Below are 21,398 nucleotides of genomic sequence, written 5' to 3'. Positions count from 1 at the left end.
ATGCAGGAAAGGCTGAAAGGCTATATGTTTACTTGTCAGACGTTTGTATGCAAGAAACGTGACATATTTACTTGTCGGATGTGTGTGTGTGTGTGTGTGTGTGTGTGTGTGTGTGTGTGTGTTTGTTAGTTATTGTGTATCCTTACATTGTGGGTTTTCTCGAGTACTGTGACACATTTTAATAACTTATAATGTACTACATGTACTTCATCTCTGTATCCATGAGAGGTGCATAAAGATGAATTTACTAAATTCACGTAAGTATGAGTCTATTAATGATGAGAGAAAAGAACGTCTGTCCAAAGATTCAACGATCCGTAGAAATAGAACATTATTGTGGCTTCGGTTTCCAAGACCTACTTAAATGTAGACGTCCGATTGGATCAATTCGATGCTGAACGGTCGCCACAGAGAAATGAGAGGGTATTTAGCTGTTTCATAAAGTACCACGCTAAGAGGAGCTCGCCTTTCATCTAATGAAAGTTCTTATAAAAATGGATGTTGTAGGTTTAAATTTTCAGACCCTCGTCTATGCATAAAAGCCTTGGGGCGAACATTTAAACAAGTTCTTTTGACTTCTTCCGATTTAGGATGAACATGCCATTCAAACCATCGAACTTAAGTAGTCAAAAGACAGACTGGTTTGCAGTAGGCAGACAGTTTACATGTATGTGTGGAAGTATCTCTTATTGCTTCATTGTGCTACTGTTGCACATGTACATGTTGTACATGAAATCAGAAAGGAGGAACATGATATTTACGACATATGAATTACAGTACTATTGAAAACTGAAGGGTCACATTGAAATATATAGATTTCTCCCTTCAATCAGTCATTTATGAGCACAGCATTCAAAGGAGACGTCAGCCTTCCGTGTTTGGTGTGGTAGAACATGTTCAGCACTTCGTTAAACATCAGGTTTGAATGAAAGGGTTAATTGAAACCCATTTACCATCTGACGCATGAGAGCCTGAGTGAAGGAAGTTTAGGAATGACTCCATGTTTTGTGCACGGTGGCTTCCTGCAACAGGAGCGAGTGGGCGGGGAGTAACGTCACATCTTCAGTTTATAAAAATATTATATCACTTCGACATCGCTTTTGGAAACCATTTTGCATTGTTAATGTGCAAACTAACAATGAATTATCTAATCAGGTATTCTGAATTTTAATTTTGGATTCTCAAACACAATGTACGAGCACTGCATCATGTCATCCAAGTAATGTGACTTCAAATAGCTGTTCCTGAAGGAAAGACTACGCAACTATCGATATCCTTTGGATTTCGTTACACATGGTCCGACAATTCTGGGCCCGTCCTGTTTGTCAGTATTGTGACTGCTACCTAGTGATTGTTCAGGAGTGCAACCGGAGCGTCATATCTGACTCCATGCTGCAGTATGCCAAAGATCCTTTCTGTTAACTGCTCTCGTGGTGAGATCTGAACCTCTGTCTATAGCAGCGTTGTATACATGAACATGCCTGGCTTGATCTTTGGAGAAGTGTCGGGATGGGCCAATGTTTATACGGTTGGCAATATCATAGAAACACAAGAAACAATTTCGACCAAAAGTACGCTGTCATAACTGTTTGGAAACATTGAAGTCCTCCCATCTTCCATCATAATTCCCAATTTATACACGTAGACACCTCTTTCAGAACAGTGATAATATTTTAGAGAGTTCCTATTTGACTCTACCTTATAAGTTGTTCTTTTGTTAGTGTGTTATTTGTAAACCTGTGTGTGTAACTGTGTGTCTAAACAATCACATGTTTTGATTTCCCAGTCTGACCCTTACGGTTCAAATTGGAAGTCACCTCGTAGCCGTGTGCACCCTAGGGTCATGTTTTATAGACTCACGTTGTGAATGTAAACAGTATAAGGACAAAACGCGGTTTAAGACATATTTCTCTGGGTCCTGTATGTCTTTTATCAGGAACCAGCAAATCTATTCCATTAAATAGTTCGATGCTCAGCAAAGATATATATTAAAACGTTAATATGCTATGTGGAGTGAATTCAGATCTGGTTTCACATTATTCATTCGACCTAATGGTTTGGTTATGGCCTTTTTTGTATTAGTGTGAATTGATTTTACTGAAAGAACAGTGGCCCATATGACCCTTATTAAACGACGCTATAAAATTAAACGCTCGATCCTTGAACAGACTATAAATGTTTCAGCGAGATAAATGTGATCAACAAAAAAGGAGGTATCACCTAAAATTACGGATATAAAAACTGTGTAAGTCGATGTCCTCACTGAAAATTATTCTGTGAATATATATTCAGCTTAAATGAACTTAAAGGGCAGATTCGTCGAAATGACATCTAGATTTCATGATTTCTGATGACGAAAATAGCGATTTTCAGGCTACAATAACAATGCCACGGGTCAGTTATATTTTTAAGAAACAAATATAGGGTAATTTTTAAAAGCAATAGACTTTACCCCTATTATTAATATTGCAAGTTTCAGGCTACAATTACAATGCCGTGGGTCACAGTTAAGATTTGAAGAGACAAATACAGGGTATTTTTTAAAAGTAATTGTCTTTACCCCTATTATTAATGTAAGGCCACCGTGCCAAACAGCAAACTAAAACATCCTACTCCACCTCTCATGATGGAGTATTTTGTGATGTGATTGTCGATGGGCATCTTGAGATTTTACAGATTATGAGTAAGTGATTTTCCGTGTAAGTTTTAATGATGTACCGGACAGCACAATCCACTGGCCAAATACCCATTTGTCACAACTAGTAACATAAAACATCTTGTCAAGGTATTTATGAACACTTTGGATTACGTGGGCTAAGATATGTTGGTCATATATGAGCTGATCATTCTCTAATTAACAACTTCCATGGAAACAGGTATAACAAAGATGAAACATTGTCGGATATGTCTCGTTAATGGATGAAGTTGGAAAATGATATTTTGCAGTTTAAGGAGGGAAAGCAGTTAACAATATTTTATGTAATTCTGTTTGCTACACAGCTTATCGTTATTTAGGCACCAGAGATTACAGCAACGAGAAATAATGGATGTGTTCTGTTAGAATGTTCATTTACCTTTCATCTTGAATTTCTATGACGTAGGCTTGAAGTGATATGTCAGCAGCATTAAACAGGTCAAGATATTTCTGATGATGTCTATAACAATGACGTAGATTAATCCGACTAAAGACTCAAGCAGACGTGTAAATCGAACCTTCATGGAAAGATATTAGGATCCCTTAGGGCCATCGTTAACTTTTATGTCGTTAAGAAATGTCACCAAGCAGAATGCTATATTTCTCATCTTTGAAACAACTACACCCTTTGTCAAACTCTTTTTGCTATATATCTGAAGTTAAAATAAACATTTCCCTCGGCGAAGTAACTGAGTAAGGGTCACGAAATCAAGACTCGATGAAAATTCCTTGTCGGTAGACTTCATTAGTAGAGGTCACGCTTCTACTGTCTGAAAGTTCCATACTGGCCACAGAGCCTCGTCATCGATGTAACTAGGTTAACAGAGGAAAGGCATCTCTAACCAGACTGCCCGCTATCGAACTGAGATGATGTGGCCTGTCCACTGTCATGGTCAGACGGCCGACTGAGGAGATTTCTGGGATGGACAGACATGGGTGATTGACTATTGTCATTATGAGACTGACGAGACTGAATACTGTGATTGTGACACTAAAGAAACTGACTACTGTCGTGGAGAGATAGGAGATTGAGCATTGTCGTGGTGAGGAATAGGAACTGACTTCTGTCAAGAAGATATTTAGGAGACTGAGCATTGTCGTGATGGCATTAAGAAACTAACTATTGTCATGGAGAGACTTAGGACACTGAGAACCGTCATGGTGAGACATAGGAAACTGACTTTTGTCAAGAAGAGATTTAGGAAACTGAGCATTGTCGTGGTGGCAATAAGAGACTAACTACTGCCATGAAGGTTACTTAGGAGGCTGACTATGTTCAGGGAGATACACTGGAGACTGAGAACCGTCAAGGGGAAACTTAGGAGACTGAATATTGTCGTGATGACATAAAGAGTCTAACTACGGTCATGGAGAGATTTAGGAGACTCAGTGTTGTCATGGTGAGACATAAGATGCTGTGAAACTAGGGAGATTGATCACTGTCATGATGTGAAAAAGAAGACTCTTGACATGGTGAAACCAAGCAGGATACATTGAGGTCTAAATACACAAATGTTGTTTCACACGATAACAAAGACTCATCTCTGCTGTTGATTGAAGGGTATCGTGAGACATGCTCGCCCACAGCTATCGACACAACGCTGAACTGATTTCAACGATTGGGATTTGAGAGCATGATTCATCATTTGTTCCAAATGGCAGGTCAGACTGGATACGGTGACATCTATCTCAGAGGGCAACAGTGAAGAGTCTGGTGTGACGACTACGGAACAATCGGATGTACATTGATATGTGTGAAGGTGAAAGTGGGACGTGTGTTACCTGAAACCCAGATCGGAAGATGCGGCAGGCTTTTGAACTGGAACATCTGTGTCAGTATCTGACAAGTGTATTAGCCAATGGAACTGAATCAATATGACTGTGACACACACGTAGACGACGTCTACTCTGGGGGCTAAACACTGTTCACGTTTGTAAGAATATGTCCGGAAACCAGGTTTGAGTTTCTAGAAACTCAAGTAACTGTGGCAAAATAATCAGACCTGAATAATGCAAAGTTCAAATGAATTGTGGCGAAACGGTCACACCTGCATCCTAATAAACAACGTCGATGTAAACTGAAAAAAGGATTATATTGGAGGCAATACCAACGCTTGTTGACATTTATCAAACTTAGTGACAAACGTTTATGTTGCTGACAAACCCACAGCCTAATGTTACTTCTTTGAGTGGCACTTTAGAAGTTGGGAAGTACAATATTGAATATACTTTATGGATAACAACTACCTTTATTTCGTGGGTGTGACGTTTGGATACAGATTCTAGTGCAGTTCATGCTTGACAACGGTACAAGAATCTATATCGAACCGTAGTACCCACGAAATAAAAGCAGTTGTTACCTAAAAGCTTGTTCAGTAATAGGCTAATATGACTATGTGATAGGGCCATAATGATGCAAACTCATTAAGGTGTCTGAAGTGCTATAATCAAGGCAAATCGTGGACTTGAAGCCATGATCAGCGGATACAGCATAGAAAAGAGATGCAACTTTGTATATCGATATGTGGTGGTTTACTTTGGCTACCCGCTTACTTATGTGTCGACTTTAACAACATCTATATACGAGACGAAGTCAATTTACCAAGCTGAATAACTCTCTATCTTGACTGCAAAGTTATGAGGCACAGTAACCAAGAAGTCACATTGGCTAACGTCGGCATAATGAACACAGCGACCTAGAATACCAAGGCGCTTCATATCTCCATCCACCTAAATCTCCAGAATCCAAATGTACAATAACCTACTATAAATTCGACATCGATATTTCAAGGATCCATTCCAATTATGTCTGGCTGTATAGTCAATTTTAGAGGCAAAACAATGCACGTATAAAGACGTTATACTTAATAGGTTAATTCGAGCATATTCCACAAGTACAATGTCAAGTCCGGTATAATAATGGGCGAATTCAGACAACGGTTTGTCTACAAAAGTCAATAAAAACAGTTACAAAAGAGCAACACGACTCGAATTTAGCGTATTTTTATCTCATAACGGTGATGTTCCATGGTGGTTCAATTAACCTCCGATGGATCAAAGGAAAAGGAACCTACTCAAATGTTTTGGCATACCATAATTTTAATCTTTATACATGCAGACAGATAGAAAAGCAATGTGACGAGTTTTAATCATCATCCCGACCTCTTCCAGACAGAATGTCCAGGGCAGCGTGTGAACCTTGGAACAAACTCTTCTTGAGGGAAATATAATTTGAGTGGTTGGAACATGCCAGTCACCACCCAGGTTATCTCATTCAAATGTCGGTATCCCTACTCGTAAGTTGGAACACGCGTACGTGGACCATATATTATTTAGTGAAGCAAAATGTACAAACTGCTTGTTATTGGATCATTTCAATCTTGCTTAAAAAGATTCATAATGGATACCTAAAAAGGGGTAGAGACCCAAACAGATGTGTATTTTGGAGCGTGAGAGAAATCCTTCCGTGTGTTGCATGGACAGAAACACCGTGTCTCGTCACAGTGAAGTATCATACTTTGAAGATGTTCAGAGGTTGATCAATCATCTGATGGTATGGGACTGCACTGAAACCTACTCTCGTCCGTCCATGACGAGCAACCATTTGAAGGGGGAATAAAGAAAAAAGGAATACAGGGTTTTACTCATCCTCGTCATTTGTTTACTCTCCAGCGATGGCTGGTTGGTACAGCAGCAATGTTTGTTTGTTTGTTTTTTATCGCTGCACTCAGATATATTCCACCTATATGGGGATTGTCTGTCGCCCGTCCAAGACGAGAAACCGATTGAAGTGGAATATTGAGATGGAGACTCTAAGGGTGTTACTCCTTCACGCCATGTGTTTACTCTCTAGCGATGGCTGGTTGTTGCATCAGCAATGTTAGTTGGTTTGTTGTTTAACGCAGATCTCAGCAATATTCCAACTATATGGTAGCGGTCTGTAAATAATCGAGTCTCGATCAGACAATCCAGTGATTAACATCATTAGCATTGGTGTACGCAGTTGGGATACGATGACATGTGTCAACCAAGTCAACGAACCTGACCACCCTATCCTCATAGTCGCCTCTTACGACAAGCATTGGTTGCTGAAGACCAATGGGTTCATTAGCATAAGTTGCAGTCAGAGTGGTCTGCACATTATAATCGGGGATAAAATGAGATACACTAAATAAAATCATCCAGGCATCAGGCTATAAGCACCCTATCATGTTGATACTAGCAGGGTCTAACCAGGTACATGGGAAATAGTAGACCTTTACAGAATCGGAATAGAAAGGGAGACAATCATAGGGGAGACAACCAAGGGGTTGGAAACCAGTCATGAACTAGAATACCTACGATCAGTATCATTTGCGGACGAATTTCGGTTCTATATAGCACCAGTCTAGTGAAATACTATGCCACGGTTTTACGGTGATATAATACACTGACACAGTATATTGACACCGAGTGGTCTCTTGGTAATACGGTAAGCGGCCGGGCATCGAACCATCCACTTTCGACTGTCCGGACAGACGCCCTACCTGTTTGACTATAGAGGCACTCGCATAAACTGTACGGCCGTCGTGTCGTATTTTAGCTCAGTTCAACTAATCCGGTAATCCCCTGTCAAATTGTCAGTTCTGTAAATACCCAAGAAAACCTTCTCGGTTGGTTCAATAAATCTCATGCCCTTGGTAAACGGATAACGACATGTGTTAAGCCAAGGAATCATGTTTTTTTCTTGTTAAATACCCATTTACGCAACCCGTACATCAAAATGATAAATAACAACCTGTCGCAAAGCAAAAAACGATCGCTTGCATTCAGGGATTGAAAACCCACACAATTTCCTTCCTCGGGAACAAATGTTTCACGGTCACCGTTCAATCTGTTTATGCACGAGTTCCGCTTCCGTTCCAAGCATTGGCACTTCCGGTCCGGAGGACCCCCGACACAGGTCTCCGATATAGGAGTCATTCTCCATTACCGGTGTGTAACTGACTGATTACACATCAGAAGGCTGAATCATTTTTGTCATGTTATTGTTGTTTGGCAGAGTTGTGGTTTTGTTGAACTGGCTGTTGTTTTTATCACGCACAACTTTTCTGGTACAACAATTACACTCCTATTTATCATGTGCAGCTTTTAGACGTTTGGTTTAAAGTGTTTATCTCGTGAAATCAGAGTAGGTTTGAGAATAGGGAAACTGAATATCATATTGTTGTATAGCTACCGCAGTGGTTAAGCTCGTGTAATGTGTCATAATTCTAGTTCGCATTTATCTACTGCCTATATCTTACTATAGTCTCTGATGGACTGTGAAATGGCTGAAATATTACCGATGTGACGTAAAATTTTAATTCACTCAGTCACTGATGAACTCTATAAATAGATTCTTTATAAATGTGTTTATAATGAGTTGATTTTGTCGTTAACAAATGTACAAAAAAGCATATATGAAACTTAATAACATTCAATCACCATGCAAACAATTGCCAATTACAATGTTCAAACCTTATATAATTAACAATTATTTCATATCTACTACATGGACGTCAGAATTGTCATATAAGGTCAGTTACACATTGGTTAGCAGTAGCAAAAAGAGTGCCTGTATATTCTGTACAAAGTACATTACACTGTGGCAAATGTCTAGTTTAGGCCAGACCTGAAACAACAATCGTTTTAGATTCTAGGTTGTGTTAAGTGAGACGAATAATTGTTCATCCATACAAAATCGTTTTACGTAATTGATCTACGACCTTGCCAACTCACATGTGCAACGTGATCAGCGTCTATAATCTAGCCAGCATGATAAATTTAAACGGTCTGTTCCAACTCTGATTCATCGGCCTTCAATTGTCATCGAATTTCTTTGGTGCCGGGTGTTCTTTTCATCTCGAAACGGTTCGGAGAAATACCCATCTATTAGTCATTCAAATCGTCGATTCGAATCTAACGCGCCATTTAAATTGCTTGTCCTATCCAGACATTTGAGTCTGTTGTCCTTTAATTGCAGGAATCCTCATCTGAAAGCTGAATTTCATTGGGTAAGAGACGGGCTCAGTAGTTGGCTGGTTCGAAGTTTATATGTAGCAGCAATACATCACCAAGAGGTATGTTTCGTTGTTTAACGCTGGAGTCAGCAATATTTCAGCTTTATGACGACACTGCGCAAATAAGCGAGTCCAGACCAGACAATCCTGTGATTGACATGAGCATCGATTTCTCGATTGGGATGCAATGACATGCATAAACCAAGTGAGATAGCCCAACCATCCTATCCCTTCAGCCGTCCCTTACGACAAGCTTGGGTTGCTGAAAACCAGTTCTAATCCGGATCTTCACTCGGCCACAAAGAGGGGAGATCGACTGCTCCGCGTACAGTGTTACAGACAGGAACTGCAAACACATGCTTGGTATCTTGCGCAATTGACCGTAATCAAATGACGTAAGTCAACAGGATATGTTATTACACGTCCCAGGAATAATATATCAATATTTCTACTGAAACAATCGTGCCAAGACCAGGACATCCTAGACCCACACTGAAAAGCCAAACACACTTTCTACCTCCAGCTTTATCTAGTTAAATTGAATAATTGACAAACAATATACATCCCGGATGCCTATCTCCTACTTCTGGTAGCTAATCAAATTTACTTTTCTCCCCTGTCTTCTCAAAGGAAACATGAATATTTACACCTAAAGGTGCTTCATGGTGTCAGCAGTCACGCCTGTGTTGAAACAAGGGTACACTGGCGTGTAGGACATTTGTATACAAGAGAGAGAGATGGGTGGGGGGGGGGGGGGTGTGTGTGTATGAATTTACTTATAGGACACTTGCATGTGGGAAAAGTTACATATTTACTTGTCGACCATTTGCATGGAGGAAAAGTTACATATTTACTTGTCGACCATTTGCATGGAGGAAAAGTTACATATTTACTTGTCGACCATTTGCATGGAGGAAAAGTTACATATTTACTTGTCGACCATTTGCATGGAGGAAAAGTTACATATTTACTTGTCGACCATTTGCATGGAGGAAAAGTTACATATTTACTTGTCGACCATTTGCATGGAGGAAAAGTTACATTTACTTGTCGACATTTGCATGGAGGATTATTTACTTGTCGATTTGCATGGAGGAAAAGTTACATATTTACTTGTCGACCATTTGCATGGAGGAAAAGTTACATATTTACAAATTGTCGACCATTTGCATGGAGGAAAAGTTAATTTACTTGTCGACCATTTGCATGGAGGAAAAGTTACATATTTACTTGTCGACCATTTGCATGGAGGAAAAGTTACATATTTACGACCATTTGCATGGAGGAAAAGTTACGACCATTTGCATGGAGGAAAAGTTACATATTTACTTGTCGACCATTTGCATGGAGGAAAAGTTACAAATTTACTTGTCGACCATTTGCATGGAGGAAAAGTTACATATTTACTTGTCGAGCATTTGCATGGAGGAAAAGTTACATATTTACTTGTCGACCATTTGCATGGAGGAAAAGTTACATATTTACTTGTCGACCATTTGCATGGAAGAAAAGTTACATATTTACTTGTCGACCATTTGCATGGAGGAAAAGTTACATATTTACTTGTCGACCATTTGCATGGAGGAAAAGTTACATATTTACTTGTCGACCATTTGCATGGAGGAAAAGTTATAGTCGACCATTTGCATGGAGGAATGGAGGAAAAGTTACATACTTGTCGACCATTTGCATGGAGGAAAAGTTACATATTTACTTGTCGACCATTTGCATGGAGGAAAAGTTACATATTTTTGTCGACCATTTGCATTTACATATTGTCGATGGAGGAAAAGTTACCATTTGCATGGAGGAAAATATTTACTTGTTACATATTTACTTGTCGACCATTTGCATTTGGGAGGAAAAGTTACATATTTACTTGTCGACCATTTGCATGGAGGAAAAGTTACATATTTACTTGTCGACCATTTGCATGGAGGAAAAGTTACATATTTACTTTACTTGTCGACCATTTGCATGGAGGAAAAGTTACATATTTACTTGTCGACCATTTGCATGGTTACATATTTACTTGTCGACCATTTGCATGGAGGAAAAGTTACATATTTACTTTTACATGTCGACCATTTACATGGAGGAAAAGTTACATATACTTGTCGACTTTGTGGAGGAAAAGTTACATATTTACTTGTCATTTGCATGGAGGAAAAGTTACATATTTACATATTTACTTGTCGACCATTTGTCGACCATTTGCATGGAGGAAAAGTTACATATTTACTTGTCGACCATTTGCATGGAGGAAAAGTTACATATTTACTTGTCGACCATTTGCATGGAGGAAAAGTTACATATTTACTTGTCGATTTGCATTTACTTGTCGACCATTTGCATGGAGGAAAAGTTACATATTTACTTGTCGACCATTTGCATGGAGGAAAAGTTACATATTTACTTGTCGACCATTTGCATGGAGGAAAAGTTACATATTTACTTGTCGACCATTTGCATGGAGGAAAAGTTACATATTTACTTGTCGACCATTTGCATGGAGGAAAAGTTACATATTTACTTGTCGACCTGTACCTGTCGGTCTTTTGCATGCAGGATAAGTTACATAAACTAGCGAGCAAAAGAAAGTATAACATCTGACAATGTCACACAAACAAATACGAACGAGAGTTTCACTACAATGTATATACAATAATATTTGCTCTATCTACTGCAGTGACAAATGATGAAATGTATCAATTTAAAAGTTGAAATGGATGATAATTCCTAACAACATCGAAAAACACGTTTTGCACATGTAGCTCCAACACTTTAGGTCTTTCCTGCCCTCGGTTACCGTCAATATGTACGGATAATATACAGCTAAGAAAAACACACGTTTAAAATGGCCAGGTTGACAATGCAATAACGCGAGAGTGCTACAGGAATGCATCATATGGGGGCAATACAATGCCAAATTGCAAGAATAAACGTTTAATTGCACGACTACAACCATCAATAAGTTGTTTCAACGATTGAGACAGACTGGAAGTACCAAGGACCGGCCCAAGTCGGGTAGGCCACGTGTCACGACACCCAGCTAAGACCGACACCTGCGCACTCTCCACCTACGTAATCGTTCACTAACTGTGACGTCATCGGCAATGACGGGATTTAATCATCGTGTCAGCTGATGGACTGTGTGCAGACGACTACGTGATCGAGGGATCAGATGTCGGCGACCTCTTCGTGGCGTGCAGTTGACTCCTCAACCCGTTGTTTTGGAAACTCATGATGTCTTACACTTGACTTTATTTTGCTTACAAAGTTACTTTAACAATGAACTTCATTTATCATGAAGTGTTGATTCGTACCATGATTCTATTAAACTTTGTTTCACTCATATACGGTTTGCATTTTCGATTTTATGTCGGTTCAAAATCGGTGCTACATATTTACTTATACTTTACTTGTTGGACTCATGTTCGCAGGAATCTATTTAAGCTACACTATTTACTTGTCTGTCATTTGTATGCAGGAAAAGTTTCATATTTACTTGTCGGTCATTTGCATGCAGGAAAAGCTACATATTTAACTATATTTATATGCAGGAAAAGCTACGTACTTACTTGTCGGACATTTGCTTGCAGGAAAAGTTATATATCTAACTATATATTTGAATGCAGGAAAAGCTACATATTTACTTGTCGGTCATTTGCGTGCAGGAAAAAATACACATTACCGTGTCGGAAAGGCTGAAAGGCTATATATTTACTTGTCAAACGTTTGTATTCAAGAAACATTACATATTTACTTGTCGGATGTGTGTGTGTGTGTGTGTGTGTGTGTGTGTGTGTGTGTGTGTGTGTGTGTGTTAGTTATTGTGTATCCTTACATTGTGGGTTTTCTCGAGTACTGTGACATATTTTAATAACTTATAATGTACTACATGTACTTTATCTTAGAAACAAACTATCATCCGAGTATTTACCGTATATGTGTATAGCATGACGCCTCGTATTATAATACAACAATCCCTCTGTATCCATGAGAGGTGCATAAAGATGAATTTACTAAATACACGCAAGTATGAATCTATTAATGATGGGAGAAAAGAACGTCTGTCCAAAGATTCAAGGATCCGTAGAAATAGAACATTATCGTGGCTTCGTTTTTTTCCCAAGACCTACTTAAATGAAGACGTCCGATTGGATCGACTCGATGCTGAACGGTCGCCACAGAGAAATGAGAGGGTATTAAGCTGTTTTATATAGTACCACGCTAAGAGGAGCTCGCCTTTCATCTAATGAAAGTTCTTATATAAAAGGATGTTGTTGGTTCAAATTTTCAGACCCTCGTCTACGCATAAAAGCCTTGGAGCGAGCATTTAAAATAGTTTTTTTGACTTCTTCCGATTTAGGATGAACATGCCATTCAAACCATGGAACGTAAAGTAGTCAGAAGACAGACTGGTTTGCAGTAGGTAGACAGTTTACATGTATGTGTGGGGAAGTATCTCTTATTGCTTCATTGTGCTACTGTTTCACATGTAAATGTTGTACATGAAATCAGAAAGGTGGAACATGATATTTACGACATATGAATTACAGTAGTATTCAGGGATTGAAGGGTTACATTGAAATTTATAGATTTTCTCTTTCAATCAGTCATTTATGAGCACAGCATTCAAAGGAGACGTCAACCTCCCGTGTTTGGTGTGGTAGAACATCTTCAGCACTTCGTTAAACATCAGGTTTGAATGAAAGGGTTAATTGAAAGTTAACCCATTTACCATCTGATGCATGAGAGGCTGAGTGAAGGAAGTTTAGGGATGACACCATGTTTTGTGCACGGTGGCTTCCTGCAACAGAAGCGAGTCGGCGGGGTGTAACGTCACATTTTCAGTTTATAAATATATTATATCATCTTGACGACTGCGGGAGGTTAGTTCGAAGTTCAATATTCTTACCACTTTTGGAAACCATCTTCATTGTCATCGTGCAAACTAACCATGAATTATATAATCAGGGATTCTGAATTATAACATGGGATTCTCACACATAATGTATCATGTCATCTTGTCATCCAAGTAATGTGACGGGAAGAAACTGTGCCTGAAACGAAGACTACGCAACTAATCATCTCCTTCGGACTTCGTTACACATGGTCCGACTGTTCTGCACCGGTCATGTTTGTCAGTATTGTGACTGCTACCTAGTGATTGTTGCAGGAGTGCCACCAAAGCGTCATATCTGACTCCCGACTGCAGCATACCAAAGGTGCTTTCCGTTAACTGCTTTCGTGGTCAGATCTGAACCTCCGTCTTACGTCTTACGTAGTTTACGAGAAGTTTCGGGATGGGCCATTAGACAGTGATAATATTTTAGCGATTCTAACCTATTTGACTCTACCTAATAAGTTGTTAGGGTATTTTCTGTAAACCTTGAACTGTGTGTCTAAACAATCACCTATTTCTTGATGTTGTGTGTTCATGTTTTGATTTACCAACTTAGCTCTGATTTCTAGTCTGACCCTTGCGGTTCAAATTGGAAGTCACCTCGTAGCCGTGTGCACCCTGGGGTCATGTTTTATAGACTCACGTTGTGAATATAAACAGTCTAAGGACAAAACGTGGTTTAAGACATACTAGTATATCTCTGGGTCCTGTATGTCTTTTATAAGGAACCAACAAATCTATTCCGTTAAATAGTTCGATGCTCTGCAAAGATATACATTAAAACGTTAATATGCTATGTGGAATGAATTCAGATCTGGTTTCACGTTTTCATTCGACCTAATGGTTTCGTTATGGCGCTTTTATTAGTATGAATTGATTTTACTGAAAGAAAAGTGGCTCATATGACCCTTATTAAACGACGCTATAAAATTAAACGCTCGATCCTTGAACAGATTATAAATGTTTCAGCGAGATAAACGTGATAAACAAAAAGGAGGTATCACCTACAATTACGGATATAAAAACTGTGTAAGATGATGTCCTCACTGGGAATTATTCTGTGAATTCGTCGAAATGTCATCTAGATATTATGATTTCTGATGAAGAAAATAGCGATTTTCAGGCTACAATAACAATGCCACGGGTCAGTTTTGATTTGAAGAGACACATATAGGGTGATTTTTAAAAGCGATAGTCTTTACCCCTATAATTAATATAACGACTGTTAGGCTACAGTTACAATGCAACGGGTCACAGTTAAGATTTGAAGATACAGATACAGCGTATTTTGTATAAGCAATAGTTTTTACCCCTATTATTAATGTAAGGCCACCATTCCAAAGAGAGCAAACTAAAACATCTTACTCCACCTCTCATGATGGAGTATCTTTTTTGATTTACCAACTTAGCTCTGATTTCTAGTCTGACCCTTGCGGTTCAAATTGGAAGTCACCTCGTAGCCGTGTGCACCCTGGGGTCATGTTTTATAGACTCACGTTGTGAATATAAACAGTCTAAGGACAAAACGTGGTTTAAGACATACTAGTATATCTCTGGGTCCTGTATGTCTTTTATAAGGAACCAACAAATCTATTCCGTTAAATAGTTCGATGCTCTGCAAAGATATACATTAAAACGTTAATATGCTATGTGGAATGAATTCAGATCTGGTTTCACGTTTTCATTCGACCTAATGGTTTCGTTATGGCGCTTTTATTAGTATGAATTGATTTTACTGAAAGAACAGTGGCTCATATGACCCTTATTAAACGACGCTATAAAATTAAACGCTCGATCCTTGAACAGATTATAAATGTTTCAGCGAGATAAACGTGATAAACAAAAAGGAGGTATCACCTACAATTACGGATATAAAAACTGTGTAAGATGATGTCCTCACTGGGAATTATTCTGTGAATTCGTCGAAATGTCATCTAGATATTATGATTTCTGATGAAGAAAATAGCGATTTTCAGGCTACAATAACAATGCCACGGGTCAGTTTTGATTTGAAGAGACACATATAGGGTGATTTTTAAAAGCGATAGTCTTTACCCCTATTATTAATATAACGACTGTCAGGCTACAGTTACAATACAACGGGTCACAGTTAAGATTTGAAGATACAGATATAGCGTATTTTGTATAAGCAATAGTTTTTACCCCTATTATTAATGTAAGGCCACCATTCCAAAGAGAGCAAACTAAAACATCTTACTCCACCTCTCATGATGGAGTATCTTTGGTATGTGATTGCCGATAGGCATCTGGCATTATGAGAAAGTGATTTTCCGTGTAAGTTTTAATGATGTACTGGACAGCACAAACCACTGGCCAAATATCCATTTGTCACAATTAGTAACAAAAAACATCTGATAATCATCTTTGTCAAGGTAGTTATGAACACTTTGGATTACGTGGGCTAAGATATGTTGGTCATATATGAGCTGATCATTCTCTAATTAACAATTTCCATGGAAACAGGTAAAACAAAGATGAAACATTGTCGGATATGTCTCGTTTATGGATGAAGTTGGAAAATGATATTTTGCAGTTTTAGGAAGGAAAGCAGTTAACAATATTTTATGTAATTCTGTTTGCTACACAGCTTCTCGTTATTTAGAGCACCAGTGATTACAGCGACGAGAAATGATGGATGTGTTCTGTTAAAATGTTCATTTACCTTTCATCTTGAATTACTATGAGACCCGTGATGGTCCGGGTTAGAATGAACCTTCAGTAACCCATGCTTGTCGTAAGAGGCGACTAACGGGATCGGGTGGTCAGGCTCGCTGGCTTGGTTGACATATGTCATCGGTTCCCTATTGCGTAGATCGATGCTGATGCTGTTGATCACTGGATTGTCTGGTCCAGACTCGATTTTTTACAGACCGCCGCCATAAACTGGAATATTGCTGAGTGCGGCGCAAAACTAAAGTCAATCACTCACTCACTTTCCATGACGTCGGCGTGGAGCAGCTTTAAACAGGTCAAGATATTTCTCATAGGACAGGCAAATGATGTACATGTATATAAAGATAACCTAAAGATTCAAGCAGACGTGTAAATCGAACCTTCATGGAAACTTATTAATATCCCTGAGGGCCATCGTTAAGTTTTATGTCGTTAAGAAATGTCACCAAGTAGAATGCTATGTCTCATGATTGAAATAATTACACCCTTTCTCAAACTCTTTGTGCTATATATCTGAAGTAAGAAAATAAACATTTCCCTCGGCGAAGTAACTGAGTAAGGGTCACGAAATCAAGACCCGATCTGAATTCCCTGTCGGTATACTTCATTAGTGGAGGTCACGCTTCTTCTGAAAGTTCCATACTGGCCACAGACATCGTCATCGATGTAACTAGGTTAACAGAGGAAAGGCATCTCTGACCATAGTGCCCGCTGTCGAACTGAGATGATGTGGCCTGTCCACTGTCATGGTCAGACGGCCGACTGAGAAGAGATTTCTGGGATGGACAGAGGTGGGTGATTGACTATTGTCATTATGAGACTGGCGAGACTGAATACTGTCATTGTGACACTAAAGAAACTGACTGTTGTCATGGAGAGATTTAGGAGACTGAGCATTGTAGTGATGGCATTAATACATTAGCTACTGCCATGAAGGTTATTTAGGAGACTGAATATTGTTATGGAGATGCATTGGAGACTGAGAACCGTCATGGTGAGACATAGGAACTGATTACTGCCTAGAAGAGATTTAGGAGACTGAGCATTGTCGTGATGTCTTTAAAGAAAATAACTACTGTCATGGAGAGACCTAGGACACTGAGACCCGTCATGGTGAGACATAGGAAACTGACTAATGTCAAAAAGATATTTAGGAGACTGAACATTGTCGTGATGGCAATAAGAGATTAACTACTGCCATGGAGGTTACTTAGGAGGCTGAATATTGTCATGGAGATACATTGGAGACTGAGAACCGTAATGGTGAATGAGTGAGTGAGTGAGTGAGTTTAGTTTTACTCCGCACTCAGCAATATTCCAGCTATATGACGGTGGTCTGTAAATAGTCTGGACCAGACAATCCAGTGATCAACAGCATGAGCATCGATCTGCACAACTGGGAACCGATGACATGTGTCAACCAAGCCAGCGAGCCTGACCACCCGATCCCGTTAGTCGCCTCTTACGACAAGCATGGGTTACTGAAGGTTCATTCTAACCCGGACCTTCACGGGTACCGTCATGGTGAGACTTAAGAAACTGAGTACTGTCAAGGGAAACGTAGGAGACTGAATATTGTCGTGGCGACATAAAGAGTCTAATTACGGTCATGGAGAGATTTTGGAGACTGAGTATTGTCATGGTGAGTCATAAAAGACTGAACTTTCATTGTGAAACTAGAGAGACTGATCACTGTCATGATGCGAATAAGATGATTCTTGACATGGTGAAACCAAGCAGGATACATTATAGAATCTGACGTCTAAATACTCAAATGTTGTTTCACACAATAAGAGACTCCTCGCTGTTGTTGGTGGAAGGGTATCGTGAGACGTGCTCGCCCACAGCTATCGACACAAAGCTCAACTGATTTCAACGATTGGGATTTGAGAGCATGATTCATCATTTGTTCCAAATGGCAGGTCAGACTGGCTACAGTGACATCCATCTCATACGGCAACGGTGAGGAGTCTGGTGTGACGACTACGGAACAATCGGATGTACATTGATATGTGTGAAGGTGAAAGTGGGACGTGTGTTACCTGAAACCCAGATCGGAAGATGCGGTAGCCTTTTGAACTGGAATATCTGTCTCGGTATCTGACAAGTGTATTAGCCAATGGAACTGAATCAATATGACTGCGACACACACGTACACGACTTCTACTCTGGGGTCTTAACGCTGTTCACGTTAGTCTAGTTTGTGTTTCTAGAAACTCCAGTAACTCTGGCAAAATAATCAGACCCGAATAACGCAAAGTTCAAATGATTCATGGCAAAACGGTCACATCCAAATAAACAACGTCGATGTAAACTGGAAAAAGGATTATATTGGAGGCAATACCAACGCTTGTTGTTGACATTTATCAAACTTAGTGACACACTTCTGTATTGCTGGCAAACCCACAGTGGCATTTTAGAAGTTTGGAAGTACAATTTTGAACAAACTGTATGGATAACAACTTGTTTCATTTCGTGGGTGTGACGTTTGGATACAGATTCTAGTGCAGTTCATGCTTGACATCGGTACACGAATCGGTATCGAAACGTAGTACCCACGAAATAAAAGCAGTTGTTACCTGAAGAAGGTTTCAGTATTAGACTAATGTGACCATGTGATATTACTCGAGTCAGGGCCGAAATGATGCAAACAGCTGTCTGAAGTGCTATGATCAAGGCAAATCGTGCACTTGAAGCCATGATCAGCGGATACAGCATAGAAAAGAGATGCAACTTTGTATATCGATGTGTGGCGGTTTACTTTGGCTACCCACTTACTGATGTGTCGACTTAAAACAACATCTATATACGAGACGAAGTCAATTTACCAAGCTGAATAACTCTCTATCTTGACTGCAAACCTAAGAGGCACAGTAACCAAGAAGTCACAATGGCTAACGTCAGCATAATGAAGACAGCGACCTAGAATACCAAGGAGCTTCATATCTCAATCCACCTAAATCTCCAGAGTCCAAATGTACAATAACCTACTATAAATTCGACATCGACATTTCAAAGGATCAATTCCCATTATGTCTGGCTGTATAGTCAATTTTAGAGGCAAAACAATGCATGTATGAAGACATTATACTTAATAGGTTAATTTAAGCATACTCCACAAGTACAATGTCAAGTCTGGTACAATAATGGGCGAATTCAGACAAGGGTAGGTTTACAAAATTCAATAAAAACAGTTACAAAAGAGCAACACGACTCGAATTTAGCGTATTTTTATCCCATAACGGTGTTGTTCCATGGTGGGTCAATTAACCTCCGATGGATCAAAGGAAAAGGAACCTACTCAAATGTTTTGGCATACCATAATTTTAATCTTTATACATGCAGACAGATAGAAAAGCAATTTGACGAGTTTTAATCATCATTCCCGACCTCTTCCAGACAGAATGTCCAGGGCAGCGTGTGAACCTTGGAACAAACTCTTCTTGAGTGAAATTTGATTTGAGTGGTTGGAACATGCCAGTCACCACCCAGTTCATCTCATTCAAATATCGATATCCCAACTGGTAAGTTGGAACACGTGGACTATATATTATTTAGTGAAGCAAAATGTACTACCGGTAACTGCTTGTTATTAGATCATTTCAACCTGGCTTAAAAAGATTCATAATGGATACCAAAAAGGGGTAGACACCCAAACGGATGTGTATTTTGGAGCATGAATGAAATCCTTCCGTGTGTTGCATGGACAAAAACACCGTGTCTTGTAACAGTGAAGTATCATACTTTGAAGATGTTCAGAGGTTGATTAAGCATCTGATGGTATGGGACTGAAACCTACTCTCGTTCGTCCATGACGAGCAACCATTTGAAGGGGAATTTATAGAGGAAGCAAAGGAATAAAGGGTGGTACTCATACGTGCCATTTGATTACTCTCCAGCAATGGCTGGTTGGTGCATTAGCAACGTTTTTTGGTTGGTTGTTTAACGCTGCGGGGCGGTAGGGTAACCTAATGGTTAAAGCGTCCGCTCGTCACGCTAAAGCCCCGGGTTTGATTCCCCCGCATGGGTACAATGTGTGAAGCCCATTTCTGGTGTCCCCGCCATGATATTGCTGAAATACCTCTAAAAGTAGCGTAAAACGATACACACTCACTCACTGTTTAACGCCGCACTCGGCAATATTCTAGCTATATGGCGGCGGTCTGTAAATGATCGAGTCTTGACCAGGCAATCCAGTGATCATCATCATGAGCATCAATCTACACAATTGGGATACGATGTGAACCAAGTCAGAGAGCCTGACCACCCGATCGCCTCTTACGACAAGCATGGGTTGCTGAAGACCAATTCTATCCTGTATCTTTACGGGTTCATCAGCAATGTACATGTACCATAACTTGCGGTCAGAGTGGTCTGCACATTGTAATCGGCCTTTAAACCGTTTGGGACATTGGGAAGTCGATACAAAGTCCGAGGGAAAGTATTTCTGTGGCTCCCTATACCTACGTGCACAGCTTACACAGTGATTGCATGAGCTACCTAAAGAGAAGAATGAAAAAAACTCGCAACTACCAAGACGACGCCAAAGAATGGACTTCTTTGGCTGCCTATACCCACATGCACAACTTACACAGTGTTTGCATGAGCTAACTTAATTGTTCCCATTGAGAAAGATTTAAATATCACTTGCTTGATGACGGTGTTAGAATCTACACCGAAATGTCTCTCCTCATTGAAAACGAAGAAGTTCATTCATATGTCTTATCTTTTCTGGGTTCAAAAAGAGACTGAATGTATGATGTTATTCAGCAGTTAGTGATATCAAAGTCTGGGCCAGACGTACCAGCAGTTGTATCCTAAGCAACGGGGATACGATGAGGTACACCAGATTGAACCATCCAAGTAACAGGCTGTAAGGACCCTACCCTGTCGTATCAGGCACATGGGAAATAGGAGACCTTTACAAAATCGGAATAGAAGGGGGGACAACCAAGGGGATGGAAACCAGTCATGAAGTAGAATACCTACGACCAGTTAAACATACAGCACTATGGACGAATCATGAACGTGAAACTCAATTAGTAATACTTGGGACCTA

The sequence above is a fragment of the Haliotis rubra genome, unplaced genomic scaffold (genome assembly GCF_003918875.1).
Source record: "Haliotis rubra isolate DU_JTF1 unplaced genomic scaffold, ASM391887v1 Scf34, whole genome shotgun sequence".
NCBI lineage: Eukaryota > Metazoa > Mollusca > Gastropoda > Lepetellida > Haliotidae > Haliotis > Haliotis rubra.
Note: the sequence above shows the minus strand (reverse complement) of the source record.